This window comes from Stenella coeruleoalba, assembly GCF_951394435.1.
Source record: "Stenella coeruleoalba genome assembly, chromosome: 4".
Lineage (NCBI taxonomy): Eukaryota > Metazoa > Chordata > Mammalia > Artiodactyla > Delphinidae > Stenella > Stenella coeruleoalba.
Window position 1 is genome coordinate 142,555,238 of NC_137149.1, and position 19,944 is coordinate 142,575,181.

At 39.1% G+C, this 19,944-nt stretch overlaps 1 pseudogene across 1 annotated transcript in view; it reads right to left on the reverse strand.

Annotated features, from left to right (window-relative positions):
* Positions 1-19,944, reverse strand: part of LOC307185551 (putative E3 ubiquitin-protein ligase HERC6) — a 100,565-nt pseudogene that overhangs the window by 44,938 nt on the left and 35,683 nt on the right. The gene's annotated exons all lie outside the window — the stretch shown is intronic.

A 19,944-nucleotide genomic window follows, 5' to 3' on the forward strand; every position in this document is an offset into this window, starting at 1 on the left:
AGAAGGATGGCTGAGTCCAGGACTGAGGTGATATCCTAGAGGGGGAGAGAGAAGAAATGATCACATTCAACATGTTGTAAAAGTCAGAGTCCACAGATTGGCTGATGAATTGGAAGTGGGAGGAAAGAAGGAAAGGGATTAGGATTACTCCGAGGTTGGCCTGAGCAACTGGGGTGAAAGGTGGTACCCTTTACTGGAGTGGGAACCCCGAGAGAGCCACCAGTTTGGGGCTGATGGATCAGCAGTCCAGTCTGGTGATAACTGTGAGACGCTTATTATACAAGGAGGCAATAAGATCAATCATTCTGGAGTTGGGGAGAGACACTGAGGCAGTCATCAAACTGGGAATCATCAGTGTAGAGGTGATACTTAAAGCCAGAAGACTGAATGAGATCACCTACGGGGTAAGTGTGTTAAGCATGTAACAGAGGACTGATCTTAGGAGGAAAACCAGGAAGGGCGGTGTGCGTAAGCAAGTGAAGAATAAGGGAATGATTAACTCTTGTCAGTTGCTTGTGGAGCAAGGTTGAGTGTTGATCTTTAGGTTTGGCCAAATGGAGGTTATTGGTGACTGACAGCATTAGCCATCACCAGCATTTTCGTTTTATTTTTCTTATTATAGCATCCATTTATATACTCTCAGCTCACCTCTCCTTACTACTATATTTTAAGTAAAGACAAGAATAAATGTCATTTGCTTTTCTACCTCAAGAGGGTCTAGCTCATGGTAGAGGCTAATAAGTATGTATTGGACAAATGGGTTGATGAGTGGTGAGTAAATGAGTATCGGTCATACTTCTGGTTCCATTTCATTAGGTACCATAGGTAACCTTTTTCTGAATACTAATTTCCTAAATGTTTTCCACTTTCCTTAGGCATAAGACACCGAGCCCTCACATTAAGTTATTTCTTTAACATGAAATCTGCTGGAGAACTAAACTGTAAATGTACTGCATCATTTTGTGTCCCCACCACCTAGCACAGAGTGTGTCACATAAAAAGAACTCAATAAATGTTAGTGAGATAGTGAATAAATTAAAGAAATTGAGAACATTTGAGAAAAATGTAATCCCCGATTCATCTGTGTTCATGCGTTTGGAAATAGTAGCTCCCAGTTACTGAATGTCTACCATGTGTTGACTATTGTATATAAAATTTCTAATTTAATTCTTTCAACAGCTTTTCTCAGTTAAGGTTCTTTTGGCTGCAAGTGACAGAAAATATGACCTCAGCTCGCTTAAGCAAAAGGGAAATTTACTGGTAGATTGCATTATCATTATTCAGAAATATTTGCTGCCCCTCTCCACCCTATGGCATGAAGCTTGAGTATGTGAATTTGTTCTGGCCAATGGCGTGCAAGCAGGAAGCATCCTCCAGGGAGATGGTTTAGGAGCTAGTACTTATTTTCCCTACTACTCTCTTTTCCCTCTATTACAACTGGTGATTTTCCAAACATAGCTTGCTCCATCATCCTGGGTCCCAGATCAAAAACAACCTAGCAGAGTTGCAGCCATCCTGTGTAACTAAGTGAGTGATCTTAAGTTTATCATTTAACTATCTCCATCTCTTCTTGTTTGAAATGTTGCTTTTCAGGTAAATACTCCATTTTCAGACATTTTCTTCCTTCCCACTCCCTCCAGCCCTGTGTCAATAATGAAAGTTTGGAAAGAAAAGATAAAGTAATATAGCCAAGTCAAAATAGAAGGCTGTTCCCATTACAGATTTCATCAGGAGAGCTCATCATTGTGTCATGAAAGTTTTATGAGAATTTTTTCACACTAGTGTCCTTAACTATTACTAGTTTATAATATGCAGGAAAAGTCAAATCAGAATATAGAAATTCAGTAAAATATGATGTCAGAAACAGTAATCATGAGGAAAGGAGAGTAAAAATGAAGCGTTTTTTAAAATTAGAAATTAAGATATCAGCAACTTAAAATAATCACATATAGATAGATTACTAATAATCACAAATATATAAATTACTATATAACCACAAAACAAAAACATCTATAATAGACACACACACAAAAAAAGAGAGAGGAATCCAAACATAACACTGAAGAGAATCATCAAATCACAAGGGAAGAGAAAAAAAGAAGAAAGGAGCAAAAAAGAACTACAAAAACAATTAACAAAATGCCAAAAAGTACACACATATCAACAATTACTTTAAATGTAAACGGACTAAAGGCTCCAATCAAAAGACACAGAGTGGCTGAATGGATATAAAAACAAGACCCATATTTATGCTACCCACAAGAGACTCACTTCAGATCTAAAGACACACACAGACTGAGTGTGAGGGGATTGGACAAAAGGTAGTCTATGCAAATGGAAATAAAGAGAAAGCCAGGGTAGCAATACTTACATGAGACAAACAGACGTTAAAATAAGGAATGTTACAAAAGACAAAGAAGGATATTATATAATGATCAAGGAATCAATCCAAGAAGAAGATAAAACAATTGTAAATACATATGGACCCAACATAGGAGCACTTAAATTTATAAAGCAAATACTAACAGACATAAAAGGAAAAATTGACAGTAACACAATAAGAGTAGGGGACTTTAATACCCCAGTTACATCAATGCACATATCATCCAGATATAAAATCAATAATGAAATACAGGCCTTAAATGACACATTAAACCAAATGGACTTAATTGATATAGAGAACATTCCATCCAAAAACAGCAGAATACACATTCTTTGTGAGTGCACATGGAACATTCTCCAGGATAGATCACATACTAGGCTATAAAACAAGTCTCGGTAAATTTAAGGAAATTGAAATCATATCAAGCATCTTTTCCGACCACAGATTATGAGACTAGAAATCAACTACTAGGAAAAAACTGAAAAAAACACAAACTCATGGAGTCTAAGCAAGAAGCTACTAAACAACCAATGGATCATTGAAGAAATCGAGGAAAAAACTTAAAAATACCTGGAGACAAAAGGAAACAAGTACACAATGATCCAAAAACTATGGGACACAGCAAAAGCGGTCCTAAGAGGAAAGTTTAAAGTGATATAAGCCTACCTCAGGAAACAAGAAAAAAATCTCAAAGAAACAACCTAACCTTACATCTAAAGGAATTAGAAAAAGAAGAACAAACAAAACCCAAAGTTAGTAGAAGGAAAGAAATCATAAATTTCAGAGCAGAGGGACTTCATGGTGATCCAGTGGTTAACACTCCATGCTCCCAATGAAGGGTGCCCAGGGTCGATCGCTGATCAGGGAACTAGATCCCACATGTCACAACTGAAAGATCCCACATGCCACAATTAAAACAATTAAAAGAATAAAATACCTGAGAATAAACCTACCAAAGGAGGCAAAAGACCTGTGCTCAGAAAACTATAAAACACTGATGAAAGAAATCAAAGATGAATCAATATTGTGAAAATGACTATCCTACAGAAAGCAATCCACAGATTTAATGCAATCGCTATCAAATCACCAATGGCATTTTCCATAGAACTAGAAAAAAAAAATTACAATTTGTATGGAAACACAAAAAACCCCGAATAGCCAAAGCAGTCCTGAAAAAGAAAAATGGAGCTGGAGCAATCAGGCTCGCAGACTTCAGACTCTACTAAAAAGCTACAGTAATCAAGGCAGTATGGTACTGGCACAAAAACAGAAATATAGATCATTGGAACAGGATAGAAAACCCAGAGATAAACCCAGGCACCTATGGTCACCTAATCTATGACAAAGGAGGCAAAAATACACAATGCAGAAAATACAGACTCTTCAATAAGTGGTGCTGGGAAAACTGAACAGCTACATGTAAAAGAATGAAATTAGAACACTCCCTAACACCATACACAAAAATAAACTCAAAATGGATTAAAAACCAAAATGTAAGACTAGACACTATAAAACTCTTAGAGGAAAACATAGGAAGAACACTCTTTGACATAAATCACAGCAAGATCTTTTTTGACCCACCTCCTAGAGTAATGGAAATAAAAACAAAAATAAGCAAATGGGTGCTCACTTCAGCAGCACATACACTAAAATTGGAATGATACAGAGAAGATTAGCATGGCCCCTGCACAAGGATGACATGCAAATTCGTGAATCATTCCATATTTTTAAAGCTGGGACAAAGTGAGAGAGTAGCACTGACATATATACACTACCAAATATAAAATAAATAGCTAGTGGGAAGCAGCTGCATCACATAGGGAGATCATCTCAGTGCTCTGTGACCAGCTAGAGGGATGGGATAGGGAGGATGGGAGGGAGACGCAAGAGGGAAGGGATATGGGGATATATGTATACATATAGCTGATTCACTTTGTTATACAGCAGAAACTAACACAGCATTGTAAAGCAATTATACTCCAATAAAGGTGTTAAAAAATAAAAAAGATTTTAAAAAATGGTGAGTAAAACTGCTATTGCCTTACCACAAATCAAGGTGATAATACCCAACTGTACTAGTTTTTATCACTATGTTTTTGATGAAGCAATAAAAGTAATTAAGTTTCTATCCTTAAGTAAATTTTAAAAAAAATTCTGTGTCATAAAACGATAAGTACAATTAAAAACATTTCTTGGATACCCAAGTTTGAAGACTGTCTTGAGGAACAGCAATTAAGCAACTGTATGATGTGCAAACTGAATTAACTACTATATTCATGGAATATTTTTACTTGAAAGAAGAACTGACTTACAAACCATGGTTATTCAAAATCAGGCTTGTCGCAGATATTGTTTTGAAAATAAACAAAGTGAGACTGTCACTTCAGGGAAAACCATGGACAGTATTTGTTGTCAGTGATAAAATTAGAGTTTCAAGCAAAAATTAGAATATTAGAAAAACTGTGAGCTTGGTACCTTCTCAATAAAGATTTTTCTGATGAGATAAAAATAAATAAATAAATAAATAAACAAATGGGACCTACTGAAACTTAAAACCTTTTGCACAGCAAAGGAAACCATAAACAAGACAAAAAGACAACCCTCAGAATGGGAGAAAATATTTTCAAATGAAGCAGCTGACAAAGGATTAATCTCCAAAATATACAAGCAACTCATACAGCTCAATATCAAGAAAACAAACAACCCAATCAAAGAAAGGGTGGAAGACCTACCTAGACATTTCTCCAAAGAAGACATACAGATGGCCAACAAACACATGAAAAGATGTTCACCATCACTAATTATTAGAGAAATGAAAATCAAAACTACAATGAGGTATCATTTCACACCAGTCAGAATGGCTATCATCAAAAAATATAAATGTGGGAGAGGGTGTGGAGAAAAGGGAACCCTCATACACTGCTGGTGGGAATGTAAGTTGATTCAGCCACTAAGGAAAACAGTATGGAGGTTCCTTAAAAAACTAAAAATAGAACTACCATATGACCCAACAATCCCACTACTGGGCATATACGCAGAGAAAAGCATAATTCAAAAAAACACATGCACCCCAATGTTCATAGCAGCACTATTTACAATAGCCAGGACATGGAAGCAACCTAAATGTCCATCGACATTTAGGAATGGGTAAAGAAGATTTGGTACATATATACAATGGAATATTACTCAGCCGTAAAAAGGAACGAAATTGGATCATTTGTAGAGATGTGGATGAACCTAGAGACTGTCATACAGAGTGAAGTAAGTCAGAAAGAGATAAGCAAATATCATATAATAACGCATATATGTGGAATCCAGAAAAATGGTATAGATGATATTATTTGTAAAGCAGAAATAGAGACACAAATGTAGAGAACAAATGTATGGATACCAAGGGGGAAAGGGGTGGGGTGGGAGGAATTGGGAGACTGGGATTCACACATAAACATTATTGATACTATGTATAAAATAGACAACTGATGGGAACATACTGCATAACACAGGGAACTCTACCTAATGCACTATGGTAACCTAAATGGGAGGGAAGTCCAAAAGGGAGGGGATATCTGTATGTGTATGGCTGATTCATTTTGTTGTGCAGTGGAGGCTAACACAACATTGTAAAGCAACCATATGCCAATAAAAATTAATAAAAAATAAAATAAAAGTTCCCGCATGCTGCCATTAAAGATCCCACATGCTGCACCTAAGACCCAGTGCAGCCAAATAAATAAAAATATTTTTTTAAAAAGGTCAGAGCAGAAATAAATGAAATAGAGACTTAAAAAAATAGAAAAGGTCAATGAAACTAAGAACTAGTTCTTTTAACAGATAAAAAAAAAATTGTTAAACCTTTAGCCAGAATCCTCAAAAAAAAAAGATTTCAATAAAATCAAATGAAAAAGGAGAAGTTACAACCAACATCACAGAAATACAAAGGATCATAAGAGATTATGATGAACAATTATATGCCAATAAAATGGATAACCTAGAAGAAATGGACAAATTCCTAGAAATGTACAGTCTCCCAAGAACTAACCAGGAAGAAATACAAAGTATAAAAAGACCAATTACCAGCAGTGCAATTGAATCAGTAATTTAAAAACTCCGAACAAACAGAAGTCGAGGACCAGATGCCCTCACAGGTGAATTCTACCAAACATTTAGAGAAGAGTTAACACCTACCCTTTTCAAACTATTCCAAAAAATTGCAGAGGAAGGAATACTTCTGAACTCATGCCATGAGGCCAGTAGCACCCTGATATCAAAACCAGACAAAGATACCACAAAAAAAGAAAATTACAGGCCAACATGACTGATGAACCTAGGTGCAAAAATCTTCAACAAAAACAATACATTAAAAGGATTATAGGAATTCTCTGGCGGTCCAGTGTTTAGGACTTGGCATTTTCACTGCCATGGCCCAGGTTCAATCCTTGGTCAGAGAACTAAGATCCTGCAAGCCACATGGCATGGCCAAAATAAAATAAAATAAAAATAAAAGGATTATACACCATGATCAAGTGGGATTTATCCCAGGGATATAAGGATGGTTCAATATCTGCAAATCAATCAATGTGATACATCAAATTAACAAGTTGAAGAATAACAACCATATGATCATCTCCACAGAGCAGAAAAAGCTTATGACAAAATTCAACATCCATTTTTGATTAAAAAAAACTCTCAACAACGAGTTGGGAACTCATCTCATCATAATAAAGGCCATATATGATAAGCCCACAGCTAACAACATACTTAATGGTGAAAAACTGAAAGCTTTTCCTCTAAGATCAGGAACAGAACAAGGATGCCCACTCTCATCACTTTTATTCAGCTTAGTATTGGAAGTCCTAGCCACAGCAATTGGAGAAGAAAAAGAAATAAAAGGAATCCAAAATGAAAAGGAAGAAGTAAAACTGTCACTGCCTGGAGATGATATGATTCTATAGAAAATCCTAATGGCACCACCAAAAAACTACAAAAGCTCATCAATGAATTTGGTAAAGCTTCAGGATACAAAATTAATATACAGAAATCTGTTGCATTTCTACACACTAACAATGAACTATCAGAAAGAGAAATTAAGAAAATAATCCCATTTACCATCACATCAAAAAGAATAAAATACCTAAGAATAAATCTTAACTAAGGAGGTAAAAGACCTGTACTCAGAAAACCATAAGACACTGATGAAACAAATTAAAGACAACACAAACAAATGGAAAGTTATACTGTGTCCATGGATTGGAAGAGTTAATATTGTTAAAACTACTATACTACCCAAGGCAATTTATAGATTAAATACGATCCCTATCAAAATATTAGTGGCATTTTTCACAGAACTAGAATAAATAATTCTAAAATTTGTGTGGAAACAAAAAAGACGTGTAATAGCCAAAGCAATCTTGAGAAAGAAGAACAGAGCTGGAGGAGTCATGCTCCCTGACTTCAGACTGTACCACAAAGCTACAGTAATCAAAAGAGCATGGTACTGGGATGAAAACAGATAAATCAATGGAGCAGAATAGAGAGCCCAGAAATAAATCCACACACTTATGGTCAATTAATCTATGACAAAGGAGGCAAGAATATACAACGGAGAAGAGACAGTCTCTTCAATAAGTGGTGCCAGGAAAACTGGACAGCTACATGTACAGGATGAAATTAGAACATTTTCTAACACTATATATATACACAAAAATAAACTCAAAATGGATTAAAGACCTAAATGTAAGGCGAGAAACCATAAAAATCCTAGAAGAAAACATAGGAAGAACACTCTTTTTTTTGTAAATTAATTAATTAATGATTGATTGATTGATTTTTGGCTGGGTTGGGTCTTCATTGCTTTGCGTGGGCTTCCTCTAGTTGTGGTGAGTGGGGGCTATTCCTCGTTGCGGTGCGCGGGCTTCTCATTGTTGTGGCTTCTCTTGTTGTGGATCACGGGCTCTAGGCACGCGGGCTTCAGTAGTTGAGGCACATGGGCTCAGTAGTTGTGGCTCGCAGGCTCTAGAGCACAGGCTCAGTAGTTGTGGCACATGAGTTTAGTTGCTCCGAGGCATGTGGGATCTTCCGGGGCCAGGGCTCAAACCCGTGTCCCCTGCATTGGCAGGCAGATTCTTAACCACTGCACCACCAGGGAAGTTCCGGATGAACACTCTTTGACATAAATTGTAGCAATATTTTTTTGGATCTGTCTCCTAAGGTAAATAAACAAATGGGACCTATTTGAATTAATAGTTTTTGCACAGCAAAGGAAACCATGAACAAAACAAAAAGACAAGCTACCGAATGGAAGAAGATATTTGTAAATGATATATCTGATATATTTGCAAATGAAAATCTGATAGTATTCAAAATATACAAACACATACAACGCAATATCAAAAAAAAAACAACCTGATTAAAAAATGGGCAGAGGGACTTCCCTGGTGGCGCAGTGGTTAAGAATCCGCCTGCCAATGCAGGGACACAGGTTCGAGCCCTGGTCTGGGAAGATCCCACATGCCACGGGGCAACTAAGCCCATGTGCCACAACTACTGAGCCTGATCTCTGGAGCCCGTGAGCCACAACTACTGAGCCCGTGTGCCACAACTACTGAAGCCCGCGTGCCTAGAGCCCATGCTCCTCAACAAGAGAAGCCACCGCAAGGAGAAGCCCGCGCACCGCAACGAAGAGTAGCCCCCGCTTGCCGCAACTAGAGAAATCCCATGCACAGCAATGAAGACCCAACACAGCCAAAAATAAATAAATAAATTTATTAAAAAACGAATGTGCAGAGGATCTGAACAGATATTTTTCCAAGAAGACATAGAGATGGCTAACACACACACACAAAGATGCTCAAAATCACTAATCATCAGGGGAATGCAAACCAAAACCACAATGAGCTATCACCTCACACTTGTCAGAATGGCCATTATCCAAAGGACAACAAATAGTCAGAGTTGGAGAGAATGTGGAGAAAAGGGATGTCTTGTGCACTGCTGGTGGGAATGTAAATTGGTACAGCCACGATGGAAAACAGTATGGAGATATCTCAAAAAATTAAAAAGCGGGAATTCCCTGGCATTCCAGAGGTTAGGACTCCATGCTTCCACTGCAAGGTGCATGGGCTTGATCCCTGGTGGGGGAACTAAGACTCCATAAGCAAGTGGCACAGCCCAAAAAACTTTAATTAAAATAAATTAAAAATAGAACTACCATATGATCCAACATATCTACTCCTGGATATTTATCCAAATAAAACAAAAGCACTAATTCCAAAAGATATATGTACCCCTATGTTCACTGCAGCATTCTTTATAACAGCCAAGATATGGAATCAACCACAGTACCCATCAATAGATGAATGGATCAAGAAGATGCGTTACACTGGAATACAATAGAATATTACTCAACCATTCAAAAGAATGAAATCTTGACATCTGTGACGAGATGCATGGACCTGGAGGATATTATGCTACATGAAATAAGACAGAGAAAGAAAAATGCTGTATGATTTCACTTATATGTGGAATCAAAAAAACAAAACGAAACAAATGAACAAACATAACAAAGCAGAAATAGAGATAGATACAGAGAACAAACAGGTGGTTACTAGAGGGGAAGGTGGTTGGAGAAGGAAAGAAATAGGTGAGAGAGATTATGACGTACAAACTTCCAGTTGCAAAATAAATGAGTCTTGGGTACGAAATGTTCAAGGGACTATAGTCAGTAACTATGTAATATCTTTGTACAGGGACATACTACAACTAGTCTTATTGTGGTGATCTGTTTGAAATGTATAGAAACATCAAATCACTATGTTGTATAACAGGAACTAACATAGTAGTGTAGGTCAATTGTACTTCAAAAACAAATAAATAAACAATCTCATAGTAAAAGAGATCAGGGCTTCCCTGGTGGCGCAGGGGTTGGGAGTCCGCCTACGGATGCAGGGGACGCGGGTTCGTGCCCCGGTCCGGGAAGATCCCACATGCCACGGAGTGGCTGGGCCCTTGAGCCACGGCCGCTGAGCCTGTGCTTCCGGAGCCTGTGCTCCGGAACGGGAGAGGCCACAACAGTGAGAGGCCCACGTAGCGCAAAAAAAAAAAAAAAAAAAAAAAAGATCAGATTTGTGGTTACCAGAGGCAGGGCGTAGTCAGGAAGAACTGGATGAAGGCAGTCAAAAGGTACAAATTTCCAGTTATAAGATAAATAAGTACTAGGAATGTACTTATTTACAACATGTACAACATGATAAATATAATTAACACTGCTGTACATTATACATGAAAATTCTTAAGAGTAAATCCTAAGAGTTCTCAGCACAAGAAAAACAATTTTTTTAATTAAAAAATTATTTTTCTATTTCTTTAATTTGTATCTATATGAGATAATGGTTGTTCTCTAAACTTATTGTGATAATCACTTCATGATGTATGTAAATCAAATCATTATGCTGGGGGATTCCCTGGTGGTGCAGTAGTTAAGAATCCACCTGCCAATGCAGGGGACACGGGTTCGAGCCCTGGTCCGGGAAGATCCCACATGCTGTGGAGCAACTAAGCCCATGCACCACAACTACTGAGCCTGCGCTCTAGAGCCCGCGAGCCACAACTACTGAAGCCTGCATGCCTAGAGCCCGTGCTCCGGCACAAGAGGAGCCACCACAATGAGAAGAATAGCCCCTGCTCGCCACAACTAGAGAAAGCCCACATGCAGCAATGAAGACCCAATGCAGCCAAAAATAAATAAATAAATATATTAAAAAAAAATAGTTTAAAAATAGAGATTTAAAAATAATCATTATGCTGTACACCTTAAACGTATACAGTGTTGTATGTCAATGATATCTCAATAAAACTGGAAGAAACAATGCATACATACATTTTTAAAAAAGAGATATGTAACCACTGTTGCCCACCTTGTGATCAGAGCTCAGTTTACTTAAAATATTTTCCCCCATGCCCTTGGCATCAGAAGTAGGTTTGTATCTCCTTAGGTTGCTACATCAGAAGCTGAGGATTATTTCTTCTAAGACCCACAAGTTTGAAGCAGGTGCCTAGTTATTATTTACGCATCACTTTCTTCTCTTTTAGGAGTAGTGATATGAATTAAAATATTCTTGTGGTGGATGAGTTGACAATACAATGGTATAACTTTGCTTCCTTATTGCCAACACTTCCAGTAATAAACACGTTGACACTTCTCATTTTCTCAACTCCCAAGTAGAACTTTAAAATATATCCTTCCAAATTTCACACTCCATCGAAAAGAAATTGTTTCCTACCTAATGAGAAAAAAAAAAAAAACACTCTCTAGTTAAGGAAGTATTCGTTATAAGTGGCTGATAAAGTCCTAAAAGGGGGGCGGACTCCCTACATTGTTCTTGTGTTCACCTTCCATTCATTCATTTAATTTCCATTTACTGAGTACCCCACTTATACAAGGTACCACTTGAGAAACTTCATGGAATTTGTGCCCCAAGATGATTAACTGTCACAGACCAGATGAGACATGTACATTAGTAAATATAATAAAGGGTATATATGAAGAGAATCATGGTTGGGAGCAAACAAAGGGTTATAGGCACTCAGAGAGGGAAAGGATCTTTTTGGCCAAGGAAGTCAGGGTAAGTTTCACGGAGGATGTTGCCACTGCATAGTACCATAAAGAATGTGGAGAATTTCAACTTACAGAAATGGATGCAAAGGAGTCTGAAATGGAGACTTGGCATGAACAAGGAGACACAGGGAAGGTGAAATATGTAGAGTGGTTTCCTAAATAACCGTCAAGTTTTAAAGTCAAAAATGCCAAAGATCTTTAAACCCATCTGTCTGAGCAGTTTGACTAGGCCAATTTGCCTGGGGCCTGGAATGGATATGGAAGTACAGGTAACCAGGTAGAAAGACAGGAGACCACGGCAGGCCTGGGAGGCCAGGCCCTCAAAATGAATTCTACTAAGCAATGGGGAACCCTTGAAAGGAATGGAACACAGGAGCACCAAGATTTCAGCCAAATGTGTGACCTGATTATTTTATATTTAAATCTAGAGAAATTACTCCAATGCCAATTTAGGTCAACAAGAATTTGCCACGCACTGACCACAAATACCAGGTCCTAGGTTACATGCTCTGGAGTTCAGGCGTTTGAATATTTACCTTTCTGATTTCCTACCTTAATGTAATTTGATAAATCATAAAATGAAATACAATGTAGGTATAGATATACAATAGCCATTCAATTTTAAAGTGGCCTGTAGAGGTTGGGGGATAGAAGTAGAAGAGATTTAAGAGAAAGAAAACAGAACACCTTTGGAGTGAGTGTCATGTGTCACACGCTGCTATGAGCTTTACACATTATCTCATCAATGCAGTATGAATATTAGACAGTTTGGGAGGAGTGAGGGTGGCAAGGTGAGATACAGAGATGAGGCAAGTACAGAAAGAGAGCTGATGCCTCAGTCTTTTTTTAAAATATTTATTTATTTGGTTGCAGCAGGTCTTAGTTGCAGCTCACCGGCTCCTTAGTTGTAGCACGTGGGCTCCTTAGTTGTGGCAGGTGGGCTCCTTAGTTGTGGCAGGCAGGCTCCTTAGTTGTGGCATGCAAACTCTTAGTTGCAGCATGCATGTGGGATCTAGTTGCCTAACCAGAGATTGAACCTGGGGCCCCTGCATTGGAAGCACGGAGTCTTATCCACTGCGCCACCAGGGAAGTCCCTGATGCCTCAGTCTTACCAATGAGGTTAAACTCCTATAAATTCCTTTCCAGTTACCTCCTGTACGTTTCGTTTTATTTCCACCACTTAGGCTCAGATGAGTTTGTGAACTTTTCTGAAGCTCAGTCCCCTCATCTGAAAATCACAAGAGCCTTATGTAAGATCCCTAGCAGACTGCTTGCTACCTTAGTAGGTGTTTACTCAATGACCATTCCTTTTTCCTCTTCTATTAATGGAAAGAGGTCAAACAGGTCTCTGTTTAACCCGAGGGTTTCTTTTAGTAAATTGATGAATCAGGAAAAAGTAGGGGGTATGACGGAAGTACATGCAAAGGCAGTGGGATAACAATCTTAGCAATCACGTGGCACAAAAATGCGGCTAATCACAGGGTAAAGGAGGCAAGAGAGCATAGATAATCTGTACATCCCATCAAAACGATTACCTCCCTCAGGTTCAGGGGGCCCGTCTAAGAATGTCATCAGGCCTGTTTGACTATTTGAAGGCTGATTGTAAGAGAAGACATACTCATACTAGATAGAGTTAGTTCCTGAGTATCAACCTTCCATCATATTCTCAGCTCTGGACTAGGCACTCGGAAGGATTTACAGAGGATAAGGAATCTCATCTGCAACAGAATAAGTACACATATAAAACAGAGAAAAACAAGGAGAAGCTAGAATTAAGAACTAAAACGGGTATTACTGACACCTGTGGTAGGAATTCAGAGGAAAAGAGGAGGCCACACCTGGCCAGTGGAGTCAGGAAAGAAGAATGACCTTGCAGGGATGCTGGAGAGAGAAGTTAGGGCAGATCCTAGACAGAAAAAGAAACAAGGTCAAAAGCAGGTAGCGGGCTTCCCTGGTGGCGCAGTGGTTGAGAGTCTGCCTGCTAATGCAGGGGGCACGGGTTCGAGCCCTGGTCTGGGAGGATCCCACATGCCGCGGAGCAACTGAGCTCGTGAGCCACAGCTACTGAGCCTGCACGTCTGGAGCCTGTGCTCCGTAACAAGAGAGGCCACGATAATGAGAGGCCCGCGCACCCCGATGAAGAGTGGCTCCCGCTTGCCACAACTAGAGAAAGCCCTCGCACAGAAACGAAGACCCAACACAGCAAAAATTAATTAATTAATTAATAAACTCCTACCCCCAACATCTTTAAAAAAAAAAGCAAGTAGCTAACGATGAACCTGGTGTGTTTAGGGGACGGTGAGTCTGTGCGTATTTGTGGGAGGAGAGGAAAACAAGTTTCAGCAGGAAGCGTGGGCCAAACACAGAGGCCCTGACAGTCTACACTGAATGTAGTAAACTTGGAGGTGTTTGAGCAACCACAAGAGGTGAGAAAACAGTACTTTTATTTTTTATTTTATTTTACTTTTTTGGCCAAGCCACATCTGGGATCTTAGTTCCCCAACCAGGGATCAAACTCATGCTCCCTGCATTGGAAGCACGGAGTCTTAACCACTGGACCACCAGGGAAGTCCTGAGAAAACAGTACTTTTAAAAGAGCCTCCTCAGGGCATCGACCCTACAGTTCAAGGCTTCCCAACCTGCTCTGCCCCGTTTTTGTACGGCCTGTGAGCTGAGAATGAATTTTACATTTTTAAATGATTGGGGGGGAAAAAATCTAAGGAAGAATAATATTTTGTGACATATGAAAATTATATGAAATTAAATCAACTACATTTCAATTAAAATTTTTAAAAAATTAAAATTAAAAATAAGTAAAATAATAATTATAGCTTAAGAAAATTTAACTTAAATCTGATCAAGCTTCTAGATTAAGTAAAACAGATTAGATAAAACACAAAAAAGGAAATTATATGAAATTCAAATTCAAAGTTTTATTGGAACATCATCACTCTCACTTGTTCGCTTATTGTCTATGGCTGCTTTTGTGTTCCAGTGGCAGAGTGTGACAGAGACTGTATAGCTTGAAAAGGCTATGACATTTACCGTCTAGCCATAGCCGAAACTGTTTGCAAACCCCTGGTTTAGACTGACACTGGGGAAACAGGGATAAGAGAGAGCATCAGGGTGGGGACTAGGACAAGGTGCGTGAGGCACTCTCTTTGGCCACAACATTTAAGGGGAAGGGGTGCCGAAAACACTCAGCCAATCAAATAATATTTTAATGCAGTATTTTTAAAAATCAAAAATAATGACAAAGACAAATGACGGAGCAGAAGCAAGAATAACTACAATCCTGCAGCCTGTGGAATGAAAACCATTGATAAAGGTTTATCAATTTTGTTTATCTTCCGTGTGCACAGAAATCTCTTTCATTCCTATACACTAACAATGAAAGATCAGAAAGAGAAATTAAGGAAACAATCCCATTCACCACTGCAATAAAAAGAATAAAATACCTAGGAATAAACCTACCAAGGCGGTAAAAGACCTGTACTCAGAAAACTATAGGACACTGAAAAAAAGAAATCAAAGATGACACAAACAGATGGAGAGATAGACCATGTTCTTGGACCGGAAGAATCAATATTGTGAAAATGACTCTTTTACCCAAAGCAATCTACAGATTCAATGCAATCCCTATGAAATTACCAATGGCATTTTTCACAGAAATAGAACAAAAAAATTCTTAAAATTTGTATGGAGACACAAAAGACCCCAAATAGACAAGGCAATATTGAGGGAAAAAACAGAGCTGGAGGAATCAGACTCCCTGACTTCAGACTATACTACAAAGCTACAGTAATCAAGACAATATGGTACTGGCACAAAAAACAGAAATGTAGATAAATGGAACAGGATAGAAAGCCCAGAGATAAACCCATGCACCTATGGTCAACTAATCTATGACAAAGGAGGCAAGGATATACAATGGAGAAAAGACAACCTCTTCAATAAGTGGTGCTGGAAAAACTGGACAGCTACATGTAAAAGAATGAAATTAGAACACTTCCTAACACCATACACAAAAATAAACTCAAAATGGATTACAGACCTAAATGTAAGACCGGACACTATATAACTCTTAGAGGAAAACATAGGAAAACAGTCTTTGACATAAATCACAGCTAGATCTGTTTTGATCCACCTCCCAGAGTAATGGAAATAAAACCAAAAATAAACAAATGGGACCTAATGAAACTTAAAAGCTTTTGCACAGCAAAGGAAACTATAAACAAGAGAAAAAGACAACCCTCAGAATGGGAGAAAATACTTGCAAATGAGTCAACGGACAAAGGATTAATCTCTAAAATGTATAAACAGCTCCTGCAGCTCAATATCAAATAAACAAACAGCCCAATCCAAAAATGGGCAGAAGACCTAAATAGACATTTCTCCAAAGAAGATATACAGATGGCCAAGAGGCACATGAAAAGTTGCTCAACATCACTAATTATTAGAGAAATGCAAATCAAAACTACAATGAGGTATCACCTCACACCTTTTAGAATGGGCATCATCAGAAAATCTACAAACAATAAATGCTGGAGAGGGTGTGGAGAAAAGGGAACCCTCTTGCACTGTTGGTGGGAATGTAAATTGATATGGCCACTATGGAGAACAGTACGGAGGTTCCTTAAAAAACTAAAATTAGAATTACCATATGACCCAGCAATTCCACTCCTGGGCATATACCCAGAGAAAACTATAATTCAAAAAGACACATGCACCCCAATGTTCATTGCAGCACTATTTACACCAGCCAGGTCATGGAAGCAACCTAAATGCCCATCAACAGACGAATGGATAAAGAAGATGTGGTACATATATACAATGGAATATTACTCAGCCATAAAAAGGAACGAAATTGGGTCATTTGCAGAGATGTGGATGGATCTAGAGACTCTCATGCAGAGTGACGTAAGTCAGAAAGAGAAAAACAAATACCGCATGTTAATGCATATATGTGGAATCTAGAAAAATGGTACAGATGAACTGGTTTGCAAGGTAGAAATAGAGACACAGATGTGGAGAACAAACGTATGGACACCAAGGGGGGAAAGTGGGGGGGTTGAGGGGAGTGGGATGAATTGGGAGATTGGGATTGATGTATATACACCAATATGTATAAAATAGATAACTAATAAAAACCTGCTGTATAAAAAATAAAACTCAAAAAAAAATGTTAATCTCATCCAAAAACAGCCTCGCAGAAATGCCTAGATTAACGTTTGATCAACGTCTGGGCACCGTGGCCCAGCCAAGTTGACACATAAATTTAAACATCACACAATATAATAAAATTAATTTACAATCTTAAAAAAGAAAACAAAATGACTCACGACGAACAAAATAACAATATTTACATAAAGATAGGATCAATAACAGTGGTGCATTGTGCCACATCAGAGACTCAGGCAGAAGGAAAATTAGTAAGTATTGAGAGAGCTGGTGCCCCCTTAAACTTTACATGGGAAGCAAGTGCTTCCCTCAGCCCTAACCTTGGCCCTGGCGTCACGGTGATATTCTGGAGAGGGTCGGGATGGTTAGGGACGAAACAGGGTGGCAGAACGTATGGAGACTTAGGAGTAGATTTCAGATCTTAGGTCTCAGATCTCCACTTTAAAGAAGAGAATTTCACCCATTTCACCCAAAGTTGAAGCCAAAACATAAGGCTCTACAGTCCAGCCACCAGCCCCTCAACTCTCCAATACTATTCCTAACTGCTTCCTTGCTGGCTTCCCTGAAACCACTGGGATTCCTTACAGTCCCTTCACAATGCCAAGCACGCATCATCTCAGAATCTTTGCACCCTCGGTCCCTCTGCCTGGAGTCCTTGTCCCTGACATGCACGGGGCTCGTGTCTCGCCTCCTTCAAGACTTTGCTCACGTGTCACCTTCTCAGAGTGGCTTCTCCTGACCACACTATTTAAGGCTAGACCCACCCTTTCACCCCAACCCCTCCCTGCTTTATTTTTTACATTGCATCTCTCGGCCTCTAAATATTATAGAATATAACGATTTTCTGGGTTTATGGTGTCCTCGTCTCCTGCGCAATTGCACGCTCAACAAAGGCAGGATTTCTGTCTGCTTTGCTGCTGAGGATGCTCAGCGCTTAGGTGAGAACGGGCACCGCATCCCTACCCAATGGCTGACTGAACAGATCCAGTAGAATGCACGGTGCAAAGGGAAAGGAGGATTGCTCTCTTTTACGTCTAGGGCATTACTGCTACTAACAGTGAGTAAAGAAACTTCTCCCTTAAACGAAAAGGACACTGTCCAAAATGTGAAAATTCTCACAGCTGCTCCCCTTGACCTGTTGACTGGTCTTCCTGTACACTCAGTTTTCCTTCCTCTTGAAATTCTTTATTTCCTGCAAAATCCTAAGTTAACTGCTCTCTTCTTTCAAGGGTAACTTTAATCACAACAGCCAACTCTAGAGACACAGAAAAGGCAATTGGTTATTTGTCTGTTTAGCTGTAAAACTGTCTTTTCTTCTTTGACATTTTCCTTGATTCTGTTATCACGCGTGCCTTTCTGTTCAGGGCTGAGGCAATCCGTCTGCAATCCAGTACCCTCTTGCTGATTCTGCCAAGAATGAGTCATAAGTCAGTTGGCTTGCTCACTTACACCTGATAACCCTCCTTCTCAGAGTCCCTGCTTCTTTTAGCCTGGTATGCAAAGTATCAGCTAGCCGCCTGGTGATCCCCAGGCAGCTGAAAGCCCTGTGGGTAGGGGAGTCATGAAGAAGGAAGGAGTAAGCTGAACTTGACTCGAAGGTTTCCATCCTTAGTCTTAAAGAAACAAAGGTTTTTTTTCCTAACTGCAACCTATCCAAAGAACCTATCTTCTCATCACCCCGCATACTATAGCTATGCTGATAGTTATTAAAATTGGAACATCAAATTTATTTTTATACAGAGGGAGTAATCAATACATGTACTTTTCTAATACGGCCTTCAATGCTACCCCAAATTTCTTAGCTATTGATTTTTTTTCCCTCTCCTACCCTAAAATATATGTATTTTCTAATAGTTACCTGTCCATTTAATAGCAATAAGAGTACATCAATTGCCTAGGTCAGGTGTCAGTAAACTTCTGTGTATTGAGGGGCCAGATAGTAGATGTTTTAGGCCTTGCAGGCCATACAGAGGTCCTATGATGGAAGGAAGTACGGCACCCTTGAGAAAAAACATTAGAGGGACTGAAGAGAGCTAAGACGTGCTAATGAGAGCTAACATTTGTGGAGTACCTATCAGTAAGATCTAAGCACTTTACATTGGTCCGCACAACAGTCCCAAGTGAAAGATACTACCATTATTCCCATTTCAGAGATGAAAAAACTGAGGCACCGAGAAGGAACCAATCCAAGGTTACAGAGTTAGTAAGTGGCAGAGCAGAAATAAGATTAGTTTGGAGAAGTAGGATAGGACCAGACATGCAGTGATGCACAGGCCTAGTTAAATTTTTTTATTTTTATGATAAGAGAAAAAAGAAGTCACTGAAGTGTTATTGAAGGAGGAAAGCTCTGTGTGTGTGTGTGTGTGTGTGTGTGTGTGTGTGTGGTAACGTGAATGTATTTGCATTTCAAAACAATCACTTGAACTGTAGCATGAGAACTAGTTGAAAGGATGGCAAGAGTGGCTACTGAGAAACCAGTTAGGACGTAAATGCTGTTGTCGGGGCAAGAGCAAGACGTGATGGTAGCAAGACTGGGGAGATGGCCCTGGAGGAGGACAGAGTGGATGTGTCTGAGATACATGTTGGAGAGAAAGTGGGTGAGAAGTGATAAGAAGGTAAGAGGAGTCACGTGTCAAGGATGATCCACAGGTGCCTGGCTTGTGTAACTGGACGGATGATGGTGCCATTCTCTGACGCAAAGAACACAGGAAGAGGAGCCAACCTGGGCTTGGGAAAGAAGGCCATGAATTTGAGGTATTTTGAGACA